The sequence below is a fragment of the Austrofundulus limnaeus genome, unplaced genomic scaffold (genome assembly GCF_001266775.1).
Source record: "Austrofundulus limnaeus strain Quisiro unplaced genomic scaffold, Austrofundulus_limnaeus-1.0 Scaffold64, whole genome shotgun sequence".
NCBI lineage: Eukaryota > Metazoa > Chordata > Actinopteri > Cyprinodontiformes > Rivulidae > Austrofundulus > Austrofundulus limnaeus.
Window position 1 is genome coordinate 1399479 of NW_013952466.1, and position 18039 is coordinate 1417517.

General features: G+C 40.7%; 1 protein-coding gene and 1 long non-coding RNA gene across 2 annotated transcripts in view; both read right to left on the bottom strand.

Annotated features, from left to right (window-relative positions):
- The window catches only part of LOC106518624 (uncharacterized), a 32499-nt gene extending 31948 nt beyond the window's left edge, over positions 1-551 (bottom strand). Inside the window, exon 1 of the long non-coding RNA XR_001310339.1 lies at positions 527-551. This is a non-coding gene — a long non-coding RNA (uncharacterized LOC106518624). The remainder of the gene's footprint in view (positions 1-526) is intronic.
- The window catches only part of eva1aa (eva-1 homolog A, regulator of programmed cell death a), a 330537-nt gene that overhangs the window by 248686 nt on the left and 63812 nt on the right, over positions 1-18039 (bottom strand). The window lies entirely within an intron of this gene.

Here is an 18039-nt window from a genome sequence, read left to right on the forward strand (position 1 = left end):
GTGTGTGTGTGTGTGTGTGTGTGTGTGTGTGTGTGTGTGTGTGTGTGTGTGTGTGTGTGTGTGTGTGTGTGTGTAAAAAACATGTATGCTGTGTCTATTCTCTCAAGAGGCACTGAGGAAATAAATTTGGAATTTAACAAGTGTCCCTAAAGAAAATGTACCATTAAATCTATACATTTCATTTTGCAAAGACCTGCAGTTATATCGAAGTTTTACACCTTTTGTTACATTCTCATAAATCCCACGAGTGATTAAAAGTCAGAACAGTTTTCAATGTAACAAATTTTATTTTTGCATTTCTACAAATACTGGTACAAAGTGCCTCRATACCTGGACCTGATACTGATATCTGTATCGATACTCAGTTAAATGTGTTGCAGTTTACAWTTWAAGGGAAAAGTTTGTCAGTTCAGTGCTTAAGTTTCAACAAGCTGAAAAGGTCTAAAAGAAAGACCTTGTTCTAAATGAAAGAAAACTTTTGAAGTCACTGTGTAATGTTTAAGTTCTAACTCAGTAAGAAACTCACCTGCTGGAGCGTCAGCGGCACTAGCACACCCAAAATGGGTTCCACCACGGAGAGTCAGTCAGAGGAAATGCGCCACCCATGGCCTTTTTTAAAGACTTATTCAAGTTMATTGGTTCAAAAAACGACTTGTGGAGATCTGACAGAGGAGATAGGTGGTGAATTTACAGCTTCTAGCTGTTGTCACAATCTCCAATGATGCACAGAATCACAAGTCCATGTACAGTGTCACAGAGGATAAACACAAAAACATGCATTATCTGCAGCATTGTTCATTAAAATGGCACCACTGATGTATTAAAACTATATCGTAGGCACACTTTTTGATTTTGTAGACCATTAGGTAATACATTAAGCAAGTACTGTTACTTTTAATACCTTAAGTATTTATAAAATAAATAATAATAAAGCGACGGACAGCACTTGGGCGTGACGCAATGGTCAAAATGAGCCACATATGGAAATGCAAAGACATCAACCTTGTTACCAAATGCAGATTAGTCAATGCAATAGTCTTCTCTATAGCAACATATGGCTGTGAATCCTGGACGCTAAAGAAGGCTGACAGGAAGAGAATTGATGCCTTTGAATTATGGTGTTGGAGAAGACTACTACGAATTCCATGGAAAGCAAGAATCACCAACAATCAAGTATTAGAACGAGTCAAACCAAATATCTCGCTTGAAACAAGGGTCACCAAACAAAAACTAACATGCTTTGGACACATCATGAGAAGCCAGTCAATGGAGAAAGATGTCATGTTGGGACTGGCCAGTGGCAGAAGAAAAAAAAGGCAGACCAAGAACTCGTTGGCTTGATACCATCAAACAGACACCAGCAAGAATATGTCACAATTTAAAGAAGCAGTAAAGGATAGAAGTGCTTGGAGACAGTTGATCTATCGAGTGACCAATGGTCGGAATCGACTGAATGGATAAAGAAGAAGAATTTGTAAAAGCAAGTACTTACTTAATTTTACTCAAGTAAACATGTTAATGTTGTACCTTTACTTTTACTAGAGTATTTTTTGTTTCTTTATCTGTACTTTTACTTAAGTACAGTGTTTGAGTACTTTCTCCACCACTGTGGGGAAGTACCCAAATGGAAGTACTCAGTTTGAGAGACACTGGTATCAGGACACCCCTAATAAATATAATTTGCTCYAACTTTGAATGGTTTTTGTTCTGACCCAAAAGAAAGCTTTATTGAAAATAAGATTCTTAATGGTAATAATTAAGAAATTAATTGAGAAAAATACAGAATAGGCATAAAAACGTATCTCCACCACTATTATTAACAAACCGGAAGAATAAAAAGCCAAATAGAAGAAAAAAGAAAAGAAAAGAAAAGAAAAGAAAAGCAGAAAAAGGCCATTAAACCAACAGAAAGCCCTTTGAACTTTTGCATTAAGGCTTTTCCTCTAAACAAAAACAAAATCTTTCCCTTAACTTCTTTCTTTCTTTCCTTGTCCATTCCTTATTTTTTCCCTTTCTTGTTTGAGTCCTCTGTAAAGTCAGTGGTCCAACTCTTTTTAAAAGCACCTATTGGTTCCTCTTTGCTCTCCCACCCTGAGTGCCCATGGCTCCTGAAGTGATGCTCTTTGTGTGGGGTTCAGAGGTTGTGCCCATTAGCGTGAAGAAAGCCCTGCTGAGTCTTATCCCGACCCGTACCAGAATGCAGAGCTCTTCACCCCAACCTCAGCCTGGCCAGCCCCCTTCCCTGAACAGGACACTTTTATCCTTTTGTCAAGAGGTCAATGAGCAGACCCCCAAAGGGGAAGGAGGGCCCCCACCAATAATGATATGCATGGCAGTCATTGTGTGACCCCCATGGGGGAGTTATGGTTGGTTGAGGTGGGTGCAACAAGGGAGTGGAGGGCAGGCTGCGTAACTAAGGATGGTTATCTTATCCTGAAGATACAGAATGAAAGGGATGAGGAGGAGAAATCCTCACTGGATCATGACAGATTGGCTCAATAATTGTGAATATAGAGAAAAATGCCAGAGCAGAGAAAGTAACAAGAGCTTCAACATTTTCATAAACTTTGAATTTTTCTCAATAGGGTCAAACATCAAGACAAAACACTACAGTTTGTCTATATAAGTGTGCATTCTTTGAACCACACACATTTATATTGAAGTCAACTTCTAAACTCCCCTCAGTCCTGGTTTGAAAGATGGATTTGACTTGGTTCACTTCACTTTCAGCCTTGATATGCAAATGTGAAGTTACATAACAACTGGGTCAAATGCAAATACCCAGACGTAGATAGTTTATTGCCTTTAGAATGTTACATATAAACAAATTAGGGACAAGAATGCAAATATTTATTACACTTTGATTATAAAAATAACGATTAAAGACAAAATTGTGTAACTGGACTTTCTCTGTTGTTTTGAAATCAGAAACAATTTAATAAATATCTGACATGCTTGTTTAATTCGGTGTTTAAATTTGAACCTGCTCTGACCGGCTGCTCCAATGCAGCTCTGTATTTATGGAACAACTTGCTGGAAGTAGAACAAACTAAAATATCTATCCAGTACTATATGGTGGGACGATAACGTTACTATCATGTTTCTGTGGATTCTCGAACACGAAAAATAAAAACAAAAAAAGACGAAGCAACTGGACTTCTGTTCTGTTGCTGAAGATGTGTGATGTCATAAGATTTAAACAGCATGACTGAAACTTATGTCATTATTACTTGGATCAAGCCGTACAGCCCAACCTCACTGACATAAAAGTCAGGTAATATGCGACATGAGCGTTCAGACTGAGGTTGCTTTGAAAAACATCTGATATTTATCTGATATAGTACCAGGTTCCAATTAAAAAATGTCTTTTTACAATCATTGTGTAATGTTTACATTCAAACTCGGTAAGTACTGAAGTAATGGTGAGTACCCAAACTGAAGTATTGGTGCTCTGTTTGAGAAAAACTGGTATCGGGACACCCTAGCCTGGTAAAAACTAGACCCTGTCCTTCACTTTGCTTCGTACGAGGGTCTGGACTCGCTGCTATAGAGAAGCGATTCTTGCAGGAGGCGTGGCCTCTGCTGAAGTGTCGCTGTGAAGGARGCTAAGCTAAGAAGCTAACCGGAAATTGCGAGCGCTGTAAACAACCCTACTGAGAGGAGAAAAGTACCGAGCCAAATGAGACTACTGTAAATGAGAGCTGCTGCTTTGTCAGACAAATTTAATTTAATTTGGAAGCCTTATCAACACRGACTGGCTTCATTCTCTTCCTCCACTGCCGTATGCTAAACTAACTAGCAGACACTGCGTAGAACATCAATGTCATTCAAAACCCCACCTTCTGTTTGTTGATTGGCCCAGGTAAAATGAACTATAAGCTGACATGGCGCAGAAAATCGACGTTCTGTTCTCTGATTGGTTCGGCTAAAAATCTGCCAGCGAAATCCTTGTCTGTGGGAGAAATCCCAGAAGGAGCAGAGAAGCGAAACTAGAATTGATCGGMGCTGCGTAGGAAGGCAAGGGCCAGGTGGGACACCCCTAAGTTTTTGTTGAATTTTGGTATATAATGTCAAGCCTTCTTCCATTAAATATAATAAACTAAACAATTTAAAATGCAAAAAGGTTAATTTGTCTCTCAAACTTCATCTCATTTGTTATTTGTTTGTTACATATCATTAAAAAAACTGTAAGAAACACTGGTTTCATACATGCAGTCATCAAAAAAGAAGTGTAACCGTTCACTTTCATCTGCTAAGCACACTCTTGGCTGTGTAACTGTATTAATTAGGTGAGCCGCACACAGCAGCAGTGAGAGACCGACAGACAGGAGGGGACAGCCACCAGATTAGATCTTCTGCCAAGAAAATGAATTTCTTCTGCATACTGAATATGCGTCACAGGGACCACACTGTCAACTCTGTCTGTTCCCCTTGCTGCGTGTCACCATCTCCAGACAGATCCAAGTCCAGTGTCTGAGAGTGTGTGTGTGATGGGGATGAAGAGTATTAGCCAGTTCCCTGCTGCTATAGCTGTGAGTGTGAGCTGCCAGAAGAGAGGGGGTAATTAGGGACCTGTTGTGTTGAAGGAAAGCCAGGCCATGGAGGAGGGATTATGGCCGTCAATCTCCTCCAGTTTCCCTCACTTCACTCCTTCTTTTACTCTGTTAACGTTCACTTTACCCCAGAACAACTCTGACTCAGATTTCTGATTGATAACCATAAATCAGTAAACAAACAAAAATGTCACTTTACTAAAAGAGAACAAATCGTCTAACTTGGGCCAACATGAATGTAAAATTTAAAAATCAACTCCAATGTCAAAAAATGAATAGTGGTTAAAGCTTAGTCTAATCCAGAGTAAAATAAGAGTTGGTCTAATCCAGAATTGATAAAATGTTTATCTGATTCAGAGTAGACAAAGGCTTGGTATAATCCAGAATAGATGAAGGCTTGGTATAAACCAGAGTAGAMAAATGCTTGGTCTAATCCAGAGTAGACAAAGACTTGGTCTAATCCAGAGCAGACTAAGACTTGATCTAATCTAGATTAATTAAACAAAAGCTTGGTCTGATCCAGAGAAGACATTAACTCGGTCAAATCCAGAGTAGACATAGACTTAGTTTAATCTAGGGTAGACAAAGGCTTGGTCTAATCCTGAGTAGACAAAGGCTTCATCTAATCCAGAGTAGAAAAAGTGTTGGTCTAATCCAGAGTAGACAAAGTCTTGGTCTAATCAAGAGTAGACTAAGACTTGGTCTAATCCAGAGTAGACATAGACTTGGTTTAATCCAGGGTAGACAAAGGCTTGGTCTAATCCTGAGTAGACAAAGGCTTCATCTAATCCAGAGTAGAAAAGTGTTGGTCTAATCCAGAGTAGACAAAGTCTTGGTCTAATCAAGAGTAGACTAAGACTTGGTCTAATCCAGAGTAGACTAAGACTTGGTCTAATCCAGAGTAGACATAGACTTGGTTTAATCCAGGGTAGACTAAGACTTGGTCTGATCCAAAGTAGACATAGACTTGGTCTAATCCAGAGTATAAAAAGGCTTGGTCTAATTCAGAGTAGAAAAAGAGTTGGTCTAATCCACAGTAGACAAAGATTTGGTCTAATCCTRAGTAGACAAARCAAATCCTGTCCTCTAGTCTGCCATTAGTTTTGGATTACATGTATATTTTAACCAAAATTAACCCTATTTTCCAAACTAAAGCCGTTCAAAGAAACATGTACATCAGATAAAATTATTTTCTTTTTTACCTCACATCTGAACTCCAGTTAAAAATAACTGAACGTAAAGAAACTCACGCTGACTCTGTTACTTTCACTACAGCTTCTTTACTTCTTCTTTACTCTGGTTTTAWCAGTTTCAGAAATCAGCATTTTTTATTGTTTGACAGCAATAAAACAATGTCAGAAATGTATGAAGCAATGACGCTGTCAGCGATAAGAAGCAACATGTGCAAAGTTTACTCTTCTGTTCACCTTTTGCTCTTTCTTTTTCATTCTTGTTTTAACTAAACTTTCCCAACAGGCATGTAGAAACCCCGGCACCAACCTTATATTTAAAGACACACAAATGCCATTGTGCTGAAAAAAAAGAGAGGCCTTTAACAGCTCCATTACAAACCACACACTGGCCAATTATCTGTTTTAGGGTGATTGTCTGCCCTCCTCCAACCACCACGCCGCCTTTGATCCCACTCATCCCTTCTTGTGTCACTCTAGATCTAGGCTCAGGTATAATATTTCCACCTAGGAGCCTGAACGCTCCTTTTAAAGGTTCCACTTGAATCATTCTTGCTGCTTTTAAAAATGGGGGAATATAAAGTGCTTCCTCCCTCTCCTTAGCTCCTGATGAATCATGGATCGTTTGTCCTCTCATCATTTCCTCTTTTTTCCCTTCTTTTTATCCCTTCAACCGGCTGCCTATGACATTAAAATTGGGGTGTATTTGAATTACGATGATTGCAAATGGCAGATGGCAATTAAATAGGAATGAGGACGTGAATGCAGGGGGGACTAAAGAAAAACGTTTTTAAAAGGTGGACAAAAAAGGCAAACAAAAAAACAGAAGGCATGTAGCTAAAAAGTCCGACTCAAAAAGCCAATAAAAACAGAATAAAAGAAAGGCACGGAGGTCCCTGCTGGTGGTTTGTTTGACCAGAACCGAGTGCTCATCTGAGAGCTCCCAGTTTCTCTGTATGGTTCACTCACCAGTGCTGATTCATCCAAATGAATACCAGAACACCTCAGTAGTTCGTAGTACAGTAACTGTCTTTTACCCCGACGGAATCCCTAATACAAACCAGACCTGCATAATCGCTCACACACTACACTTCACTACACATACAATCAATCTGTCAGCTTGGCCATAATTTCTCCATTTTTTGTGATTAGGCCATCATAAAAGCGACTGAATAGAAGCAATTGTCAAAGATTACTGGGTGAATTTCTCTTGTACTGTAATCTGCGAGTGCGTCTGTCCAAYGGCATCAATGGGAAGCAGTAAGAGATCAAATCTGACTTTTTCACTCCCACCGCTTATGTGGGTTAAAATGTGAGTGTGCTTATATGGTTTTGTAACCTTGTGGGGATGACTTTTGGCCATTTTCTCTGTACACACAGCCTTGTGCGGACCCACTGTTCCTTATTGGGACAATATCGTTGGTGGATCGGGGTGAGAGTTAGGACTAAGGTGTGAATTATTAAAGTATTAAGTTTAGGGTAGGTTTAGGGTTAGGTATGTAGGGGGGTGGGGGGTGTTTGGCTATAGAAATGACTGGTAAATGAAATCAATGCAATTTCTCCATGAGGATATGATAACCATTTGTGTGTACATGTATTTGCTACATGATGGGGACGGTTTTCCAGACAAACATAGCCTTGTGGGCACTCAATGCTCCTTATGTGGATGAAAGCCTGGACCCCAAGGGTACACAAGTCGATTTTGAGCATGGGGTTAGTTTTAGGACCAAGGTGTGAATTGAGTTTAAGCTAGTTTTAAGGTTAGATGTGTACTGGGTAGGGGTGCARCAATACATGTACCCGTATTGAACCGTTCAATACAGTGCTTTAGGTTCAATACACACTTGTATGGAACAATACAGATTTTTTAACATTATTTTATGAACTTGTCTTCTGAAGATGCTCTGTGTTGAAGGATCAGAGGATCTTTTTTCGACTACTCCATCTAGGCTGTATTTTTGAGCGCAGATCCACTGAGAAACTTGCTGTTTCAGCAAAATATAAGTTTAAATTTAATTTAAAAATGTACTTTTGAGGTTAAACAAATGTTCATAAATAATTTCAATAAATTACAAGTTGAAAGGGGCATGGAAATTTCTGTTATTTGTATCGAAAACATATCGAACCGTGAGACTGAAGTATCGAACAGAAGTGAATCGTGAATTTTCTGTATCGTTGCACCCCTAGTACTGGGTGGTTGGGGTTAGGGTAAAGGGTCAGGTTTAGGCTACAGAACTGACCTGTAAATGAATGGAAGTCAATGAAAAGTCCACACGAGGATAGAAAAACCAACATGCGTGTGTGTTGACCATCAAAGGGCAGTGCTGAAGACAGCAGAGCGGCAGGGATGTGAGTGTCCCCACCGAGGTGCAGCGACATGCAACCAGACAGCATCGCACACACATTATCTTTTTTCTTTTAAAAAAAAAAGGGACAGTGAGAGAATATCGTGCCTCTTCTGTCCGCCTGTAACCTGGGAAACCTTGGCACCAAGAGGCACTCCCTCTTTACCCATCTTACCCACCATCAACCCTGCTCATCGCCCCACCCGCCRAATCTTTTAGACTCCATCCAGCAGCACGTCAACTTCACCCCTCCTTGTGCCTTGCTTCCCAGCAGGCTCTTGACTCAGATTGGCGCGCAGCGAACGCCAAAAGTGGGGGTAGGGTGGTGATAGTGGCGGGGGGTGTTTACGCAGCAGATCCACCCCCTGACATGGGGTTTGCCGGTGTGAGGTACATCTCAATCAGCAGGGGCACGGACCGCAGAGGCCCCCTCTTTCCATTCCTGCACCACCTCTTATGGGCACAAAAGGCCTCCCTACTGGTGTGTACGAAGCAGGAGGTGCCTTGCACCCCCACCAGCTTCCCTCCAACTCTGAAACATCTTTTCATTTTCAGTTTCTCCCACTGTCCTCGCGTGAATGGAGCAAACCGCTCTCCCGAGCCTCTCCGTGAAAACGAAGCGAGAGGAAACAATGCCGGTCTGAACAAACACTCCCGATAACGAGACAGAGGGGAGAGCAGGACGGACGACAGAGGGGAACGGCGGGGCTTAACAGGGACACTGAYGGCTTTATACACGCGAGTGGAAGAAAGTGTTTCTTCTCCGGCTGTCTGTCACCCCCTCCCWGCCGTCTGTGACAGAAAGAGAAGTTAACGCAGAGAGGAGCTCGCAGAACAGGAGGGTGGAGAACGGGGAGGATGGAGGGAGACGGAACAGACGAGACCAGACAAGGCAGGACATTATCACAGCGGGGGGCGAGGAAGAGAGCAAAGAGGATGATGATGATGCTCTGCAGTTGCCTTCCCCTGATCATCTCCTCTCATTACTTTATTCCATCCCTCATGTCTGTACCTCTCACTTCCTCATTTTCTATTTCATTTTATTTGCAGTAGTCAAATTTGATCGGGGAAGATCRAATATAAGCCAAGAAACTAAAGATTGTTAGCGTAATATGCTTCCATCCACATTATGTGACAACTAAATGTGTCATTGTARCCATTAACTGCAGTGCCATTCAGATTCGGTTCACCATATAAATCATAGGCCACAGTGCATTGGGTCCCCTGCCRTCCTACTGCCGATGTCGGAGACGCCGTGCTTGCAGGAGTTGAACTTCCTTTGGAGCTAAAGTCTTGATGTGATGATGATCCTCATTGTTTCCTGAGAATCAACAAAACGTCTTTGACCACTGCCAGACAGAGCCTCTCCCCCAGTTTCATCCAAGTCTACGTGGTTCTTTCTTCGAAATAGTTTGTCTTTTACACAATCATTTCAAAGTCCTGCTACTGATAATAATTTGATGCTGATGTGGTAAAAGATTAAGTATTTCCCACAGGTGTATAGCAACTAGTGAGTACATTTACTTTGTTACAGTCCGTTTGAGTTTTGTAATTTTATCAAGTAGTTTTTAAAATCATAACTTTTTTRTTACATTTAAAACCTAAAAATGACACTTTCACTTCTTTACTTTAAAATGTAACAACTAATTAAWCGTTACMAATTTAAATATGACCAGAACTTATCATGAAAAGTGCAGCACACTAAAAAAATGTTGAATTTACTTAACCAAGTTATGTCAACTGGTCCCACTAAACCAAGTTGAGTAAATGTAAAGCAATTTACTTAGTTTAGTGAAACCAGTTAAGTAAATTCAACATTTTATTTCTTATATATGTATAAAAGTAAGTTTACTTTTACTTTCTCTGTTATTGTGAGCAGCTATACTTATCAATATTTTTATCAAAGTCGTTTTCTGTTRAGGCATTTTATTTCAAGTACTTTATACTTCTGATATTTCCTTATTTGTAAAACCAAAAGTGTAACTTTAGGAGACGCTCAGCATTCCTCATTAACACAGCGGTAAGACTGAGTTCTCTAATATTAGGACTATTCTCGTATTTTTACAACTGTATTATCGTTATGTTATAACAATTTTTACGGTCAAGATTATTTCCAATAACTGGAAAGTATACAAAACATTCAAGCAATTCTCAAAAACGGAAGTCTGTTATTAAAAATGTTTATTGGTTTCCATTAATTTTTTTAATTCTACAAAATACGGCAAGTAAATAACACAAGAAAAGGAAAAAAGCAGACACTAAGAACAAAGAACAAGGATTTTTTTGTTATTTATGTTAGAAAATGATATTTTTACAGGACAGCTCCATGATTAATTTGATTATCCCGTGCACATTGTAGCTACAACCTGATGCTTGTATAAAACCTGCCCTGTCCTCTGATCAGCCTTTCTATGAGGAGTGTCACTGCTGTCACTGTCACAGCTGAGCAGCCCAGCAGCACCACAGACTGAGTGCCGCCTGTTCAATGCAGACATGTCAGCAGATTTCCAGGGCTGGAGAGCTCCTGTGAATGTGTGTGTGTGTGTGTGTGTGTGTGTGTGTTTGTTTTTTGCCCTTGTCTGCCTCTGTGCTTTCTCTCCGCGATGCATGGAAAATGAAAAGCGCTGTGTCGGGACATTCTGTCGTCCGCAGTTTCCATCTGTGGATGGGGTAGCTTAACATGCATCACTAGCTCCTCTCTAACCCTGAGTGTCTTCTCAGAGGTCATTCTAAATCGTAAACATTTCTACGTGACTTTTGTCATTTCCTTAACTGGGTTGTATTGTATTGGGCTAAAGGGAGAAGTAGCAAAATATGCATATTTTAATCGTCCTGAACAGGTAAATCCGTAAATTTCAACTAACATAACTACAGTTCTTTTTCAGTTTTGATTTTTCATGACTTTATGCACAATTAATCCTTTTTGGATCGACTATTTTGGGTGCGGTTTGAAGAATCTGGAGGCAGCCAGAAGTAGCTTGGTCAAAACGGCCAAGAAGCACATGTATTTTTTAAATTTAAATATTAATTTTAGTCATAACTCAAGACAGGAAGGCTCTAGCTGCACAAAATTTGAACACCATACATGTGGAGGGACGTTTAACAATCCGGCTCAGTCAAAACAGCCTGTAAAATGACAGCTATATATGAATGTGACTTAATATTAGTCGTCATTTAAGACAGGAAGGTACTTACCACATGAAATTTGAAGTTGATGAATAATGTTTCTATGTTCACAATAATTTTCTTTGAGTCATTGTTCTGTTTTAAACTGTACATGAAMAGTAAATAAATCAAATTTAAATGTTCACGATGATGTTACTATCAACATTACTTTCCCTTTTAAGTTACCCCACAAGACAAGTCAATCCAGCCAATCACCAATCACATTTAGGACGAACTCCGCCCACACACCAACTCCACTAATCACGGTTAGGACAAACTCCGCCCACACAAAGACTCCACCAATCATAGTTAGGACAAACTCCGCCCACACAAAGACTCCACCAATCATAGTTAGGACAAACTCCGCCCACACAAAAACTCCACCAATTACAGTTAGGACAAACTCCGCCCACAGGAAAACTTTACCAATCACAGTTAGGACAAACTCCGCCCACAGAAAAACTCCACCACAGTTAGGACAAACTCCGCCCACAGAAAAACTCCACCACATTTAGTACAAACTCTGCCCACAGAAAAACTTTACCAATCAGTTAGGACAAACTCCACCCACAAAAAAACTTTACCAATCACAGTTAGGACAAACTCCGCCCACAGGAAAACTTTACCAATCACAGTTAGGACAAACTCCGCCCACAGAAAAACTCCACCAATCACAGTTAGGACAAACTCCGCCCACAGAAAAACTCTACCAATCACAGTTAGGACAAACTCCGCCCACAGAAAAACTCCACCAATCACAGTTAGGACAAACTCCGCCCACACAACAAGAAACTCCCCCTATGCACTGCAGAGACCCCTACTTGGTTCCAGGCAGAGCATACCCAAATTTATGTTAATTTGTAAATTATATTGTTCCTAATAATTTAACTTGAAAACTCACATAAAAGCCCGAGAGAAACAATAAATAAATTCCTTACGTCAAATTTACTGCATTTCCTGTTTCTGCAATCCCACAGGGATCACCGCAATAATGTTCCATGAAAAAAATCCTCAAAAGACTGAGTCTGCAAACTGTGAAACGCGACTTTTGCGGGGGAGTTCACTGTTCAATATATCAATTTGTTGGGATGACGATGCAATATTTCTGGATATCCCAGAGTCTGTCATGATATGATTYCGATTTAATTCAACTCACAAGTCTGTGATGTCTTAGATGGGCCGATGATAKTGATCCACAACGAGATATGATGGGGATATAATCAACGTTTTCCTTTTGTCTTGGTGTAATTGAATCATTAATTGTTATATCGATGTAGATCAATGTACCATTACACCCCTAGTTTTTAATATGCAAACAAATTTTATAGAAATGAGGAAATGGTTTAGCTCGTTTATTGATGAGAACTCAATGGTAACACATGCCAGAAGTTACGATCTGATGCATTTTCCACAAAACTTGTCAATTTTCAGATTTCACCCGTTTTATAATTATAGACTAAATTGTTCTCGTCAGGAACCTAATTTTGTTTTCGAAAATGTTCAGAATGTGTTTATTCAACACTAACCGCTAAATTATTTTTATAGATAGGCAATCAATAAAATGTGATGCAATGCAGTAAAGCAGGAAAATTGAGTTGTCATGAGCCTTGTGCAACTGTTTTATATAATCCTCTCGCAAACTAATGAGACCAATTTCACACAGTGACTAAATTCCCCAGTCTCTTTTCTTGTTATGCAGCCTGTTAACAGCCCCTTGGGCAATGTGTGTGTGTGTGTGTGTGTGTGTGTGTGTGTGTGTGTGTGTGTGTGTGTGTGTGTGTGTGTGTGTGTGTGTGTGTGTGTGTTACAGACCATTCTGTTCGCTCGCAGTACTGGGCCCTGCCGCAGGAACGAAGCTTGGCGTTCACAGCAATGCTTCACAGCCAAACACAGAAAATGTTCTGCCAGCTTTATCTAATGTCTTTTCAAAACATTTTACATTCCATCTTAACTTGCACAACAACTTCTCCTCTACGCATCTCACCCCCGCTGCTCTGCAAGTTGTTCACAAAATCACTTTTGTTTTTTTTTTAAAGAAATTACTCACACATAAAAAAAATGACAGTGATGCATGTGTATCCTCAGGGTGAAGCAGAGGAAACAAGTTGTCCGTTGAAGGTGTATGTTCATTTTGCATGTAGTGTATTCAAGTTTATTGGGAACACTTCTTTATGTTGCCTCCCTGCATAATTTAGTAAAGGGGTGGTTCTGCAGAAAGGTTATCAATAATAAATATTTTACTTGTTGTAGATAGCTCTTTGAAGAGCTCAGCGTCAAGAAAGAGAGTTTAATTCTAATCAGACGTCAAGCTAAAAACAGGATCAAGACCAAAGTAGACTGCTGCCRTCTTAAAATAACTCCAACATTTCATAATGGTTTATAAGAATGCATTTTAATAAATTTTGAAGACACTATCAGTTTTACACTTTACATTTTTTCCAGCAGATATATAATATTCCTGCAGAAAGTGCCCCAGGCTGCACCAGAAATACTACAACTGCTGCAGCTATTTGCGCTTGCAAATAAGCAAATGAATGCAAAAACGACAGATGTAAAAGTTTTAAAATAGCAATCCCATAAACTGAAATGCATTTCTTCGGGTTAAAGTTGTTCAAACCCTCATGCTGCCCTTGGGTCAAAAATGAGCAGTTTTAAAACCAAAGAGCTATGCTAACAACACTACCTACAACACAGTGGATATCTGCACTGAGTGAACAAGCATCCACAGTTGGGAAAATAAAGCAGAAGAAACAGGAAAAGAAARACTGCCATAATTGAATGGTACAGAAGTGGTTCGGGTTTTGAAGGTCTGATAAACTTYAGCTTTCAGTCGGCTGTAAAACGGGCCGGAGAGTCTGGTCCTTCCTCGCAGCGGGAACACATCAAATCTGCCCCGCCGTCTGATAAAGTTCCACTCAGTAGAACATTATGACTGTGTGAAAATGAATCCCRCTAAAGGTTTAGGTCCTCTTCCTAAAACATCACCATCTCCCTGTCAGCAGCTGTTGAGCAAAGTGAAACCGACACAGCAAACACGTGTATAGCAGGCTGTTGTGACATAAAATCACCACAATTACATCCCAGATATCTGGAATTGATTTATGACTAGACGTTTAATTTAATTAAAATACTGTATCTCTAAAAATATAATTAGAGAAATCCCTGATCACATTCTGACTAATATAAACTACTTATAAACTTAAAACTTAAAACTTATTTACCATTAAGTTGTATATATGGAGGCTCTGAAACATAATTTAGATTTCAACCATTAAATTATGACTAGTCATAAAGTAAATTTGAGATTTCTCGCATTTTATGCTGACTAATCGTAGTTCCATACTAGACATGGGTTTTTACAATGTGAAAACAAGTGTGCATYGCCATGTAGCATGTCACTGCAGCATGGTTTTGCCTGCAGCAGTGCACTTGCAGAATGAACTGTGACCAAGTTCAAATGTGTTTTCTATACCAGCTTGTGCTTGTCAAGTCAGCAGGTGTTGAAATTGTGTGACAATATGAAGTTTGAGAGATTTTTTGTTAAAGCTGCTGTAGCTGGGTTTTGAACCCTGATCTCCCACATGGCATTAACCATGAGAAAATTGGAGCTGTGGCAGAGGGGATTGCCAGGGGTTGCTTTGTATGTGTACAGAAAGGGGCCACATTGCCAATAGATTCATTGACACTAAACTGCAATATATTACAACACTAAAGCAATATCAGGACAATATTATAGTAAAATATCAAAATACAATCATCTTAGTATTGTAAACACTAAACTACTGAGTTTAAATATTATTAAACTATGGTGCAGTACCAAGCTAGCAGATTAAGCAGGGCTTTGTAYTGGACCAATACAAAGCTCCATTGACTCCCAATATAACATTTTAAACATTAATATTTCAAAACCTATAAGTTGTGAAGGCACCAAAAGGCATAGCCATCATTTGGCACAGGAGCTTTCCAGATAGAAATTACAATGGCAGCTGTAGGACAAAGTATTCAGGAGGAAAAGCGTTCCAAAGTGGAGATGACTTGGATGGGAAACGAATCACAATAGTGTGCATTGCATTGGATGCAGTATCGTAAATTACATCAGGTTTATAGGTACAGTAAATATTCGTGTTCTTGGCAGTTTTTCTGACATTTTTATTAATCATATCGATGTTGAGATAATATTGTATTGACTGAAATTAGGAGTTATATCGTGATTCAAATCTTAGCCATGTCGTCCAGACCTATGTATGAGAAAAGAACAGGTAGCTCAAGCTAGGTTTCCCTCACGGCCTTCCAACTGTCAACCAATCAGCCCCTCCCACCTTAAAAAACACCTTTGGGCTCTGATCTGCCCCCATCATCATCCTGTCATCCACCCCAGCAGAAACCTTTCACACTCATTCACTGTTTTCTCACAGTTTATATATGCACGCATACCAACCATAACTGTTTTCTCACAGCCCCAGTCTCTCTCGTCTGCGCCCTCCCCGTCTCCCTCCTTGTGTCTGTTGCRCCCTGATCCCAGAGACCCACGATTCTTATCACCTAAGACTTCCGTTCAGTCGAGGGCGACGCCTGGAAGTTGGGAAACTCCAGGTGCAACGAGGTCCCGGGGAGAACTCGTGAAGCATCTCCACGTCGCTCAACACCYGCAGGAAATAGTATATGCATAAAACTATCAGAGCCAGTATAAATTTTCGGCGGTTTTGGGAAAGTTTCTTATTTTCACGCAAAATAAAAAGGTGTGAAAGAAAAAGCGACTCGTTTAAACACAAACACAGAAAAACGAATTCACTTAGCGGTATGGGCTGACACTAGCGTTCCATGTGCTGCCACTTTAATCTTTAAACAAACTGAGAAGTAAAAGACCAAAGGGGGAAAAAAATGACACCAGGTATGCAAAACGGACRCTGAGCAGTTGCTCAACCCCACCACTCCTTGTGTTCAGCTCATTGTGCTTGCAAGGCATCCATCATGCTCATGTCACCTCGCTCACATTTTTACAGCCTTTGAGAGGAAGCTGTTGAGTAACCACACAATAATCAGTTAGACAGGGGAGCGAATGTGGTCGGCTCGCAAGAAAAGAGACCAAAACTGCGGGTCCTCWGGAGTGATTTACGCCTCGCTGCAGGTTAATAGGGTCTCTGTGGATCATCGTTTTTATGTCTCATTCATACAACACTCATCTCCCACTTGATGTCATCGTCTTCCATATTTTCCCCACATTTTTACTGCATCTTTCCATCTGTCATCTTCCTCTTAAAAATAAAAAGGTACCTCCTCCCCCACTTCCTCATCCTTGTTAACYATTCTGTCTCCCTCATTTTCCTTTCTCCGTCTCGTCTTTTTTTTTTCTCACACACCCACATACCATCCCCAAGCAATGGCAAGCACTGACCCATCCAGCCTGTTGCATTTTCCCTCCTCTCAGAGGCGCTGAGTGATCCGTCACGTGACGTGATGGTTCTTATTCTTCTTATTTCGAAGTCAGGATGCAAGAAAAAACACTGCAGATATGAGGCAGAACGTTTGGTCTTTGCTCYGCTAACACACGACTGTTCTGCCAAGTTCAGCACAAATCAACTCATTAAGTTTGCCGTTGACAACAACCGTGGTGGGCCTCATTATCCAACAAAACTGAGATGCAACGGCTAATGAGATGGTGTGGAGACAATTTGTTCCATGATGCCAACAAAACTAAGGAGGCACAGCGTACCACCTGCACATCAACAACTCCCCCCGTGGAGAGTAAATTTGGGGAGTCTGCACCACTGATAATCTCTCCTTGAGCCTCAAAACCACAAGAATGGCTAAGGGTGCCGAGGGCGCATGAGAATTCTCAGCAGAGGAGGCCACTTTTTCAGAAAACTGAGGCACTGTTTACCCCGGACCAGACTCTGGAATTTTTTTATGTTTATTGGGGCAAATAAACAAAAATATCACCGTTTACATGGACCCGCTGCAGTAATGTGCCAGGCAGGGTTGCCAGATGTGACATGGAATACTGCTGTACTGTCCCCTTAAAATTATTGTATTTTGACGCAAACTGTCATCTATGATGAGTGAGGGTGTTGTAAGATAAAGCGYGTGGTGAAAACGTGTACAGAAAAGGCAACTTGATGCCGGACTCAGCTGCATGATCACATGACTACATTCTGCAAAGGGTGAGCAGCAGAAAAACACTCTACTGTCTGTAATTGTGTGCATGAATGTTTTCACACCTGYGAAGTACTTCACACCTCCACAGAGGGGGTGTTCCCAAAAAGTTCAAATTTTCTTGCTCCTATTCGTAAATTTTAACTGCAATGCCCCCTCCAGTGGTAGATCCAATTTGTATAATGGGAACGACTGTGACTACCCCCAATTTCAATTTGAAATTGGCAGGTCTTGCAGCTCTAGAAAGTTAATTTTGTAAATTTTACTGTTAATTGTCATTCTTTATGTTTTTGTGCATGTTTAAATAATAGTGCATTTTTTCTGCATACTGTCCGTCCGTCCGTTTTCTGCCGTTTATCCGGGTCGGGTCACAGGGGCAGCAGCCTAAGCAGAGAGACCCAGGCCTCCCCATCTCCAGCCACTTGGACCAGTTCATCCGGGGGAATCCCAAGGCGTTCCCAGGCCAGCTGAGAAACATAGTCCCTCCAGCGTGTCCTGGGTCTTCCTCTGGGCCTCCTCCCAGTGGGATGTACCCGGAACACTAGGTGTGTGTGCGTCCAGGAGGCATCCTAACCAGACGCCCGAGCCACCTCAACTGGCTCCTCTCGACGTGGAGGAGCAGTGGCTCTACTC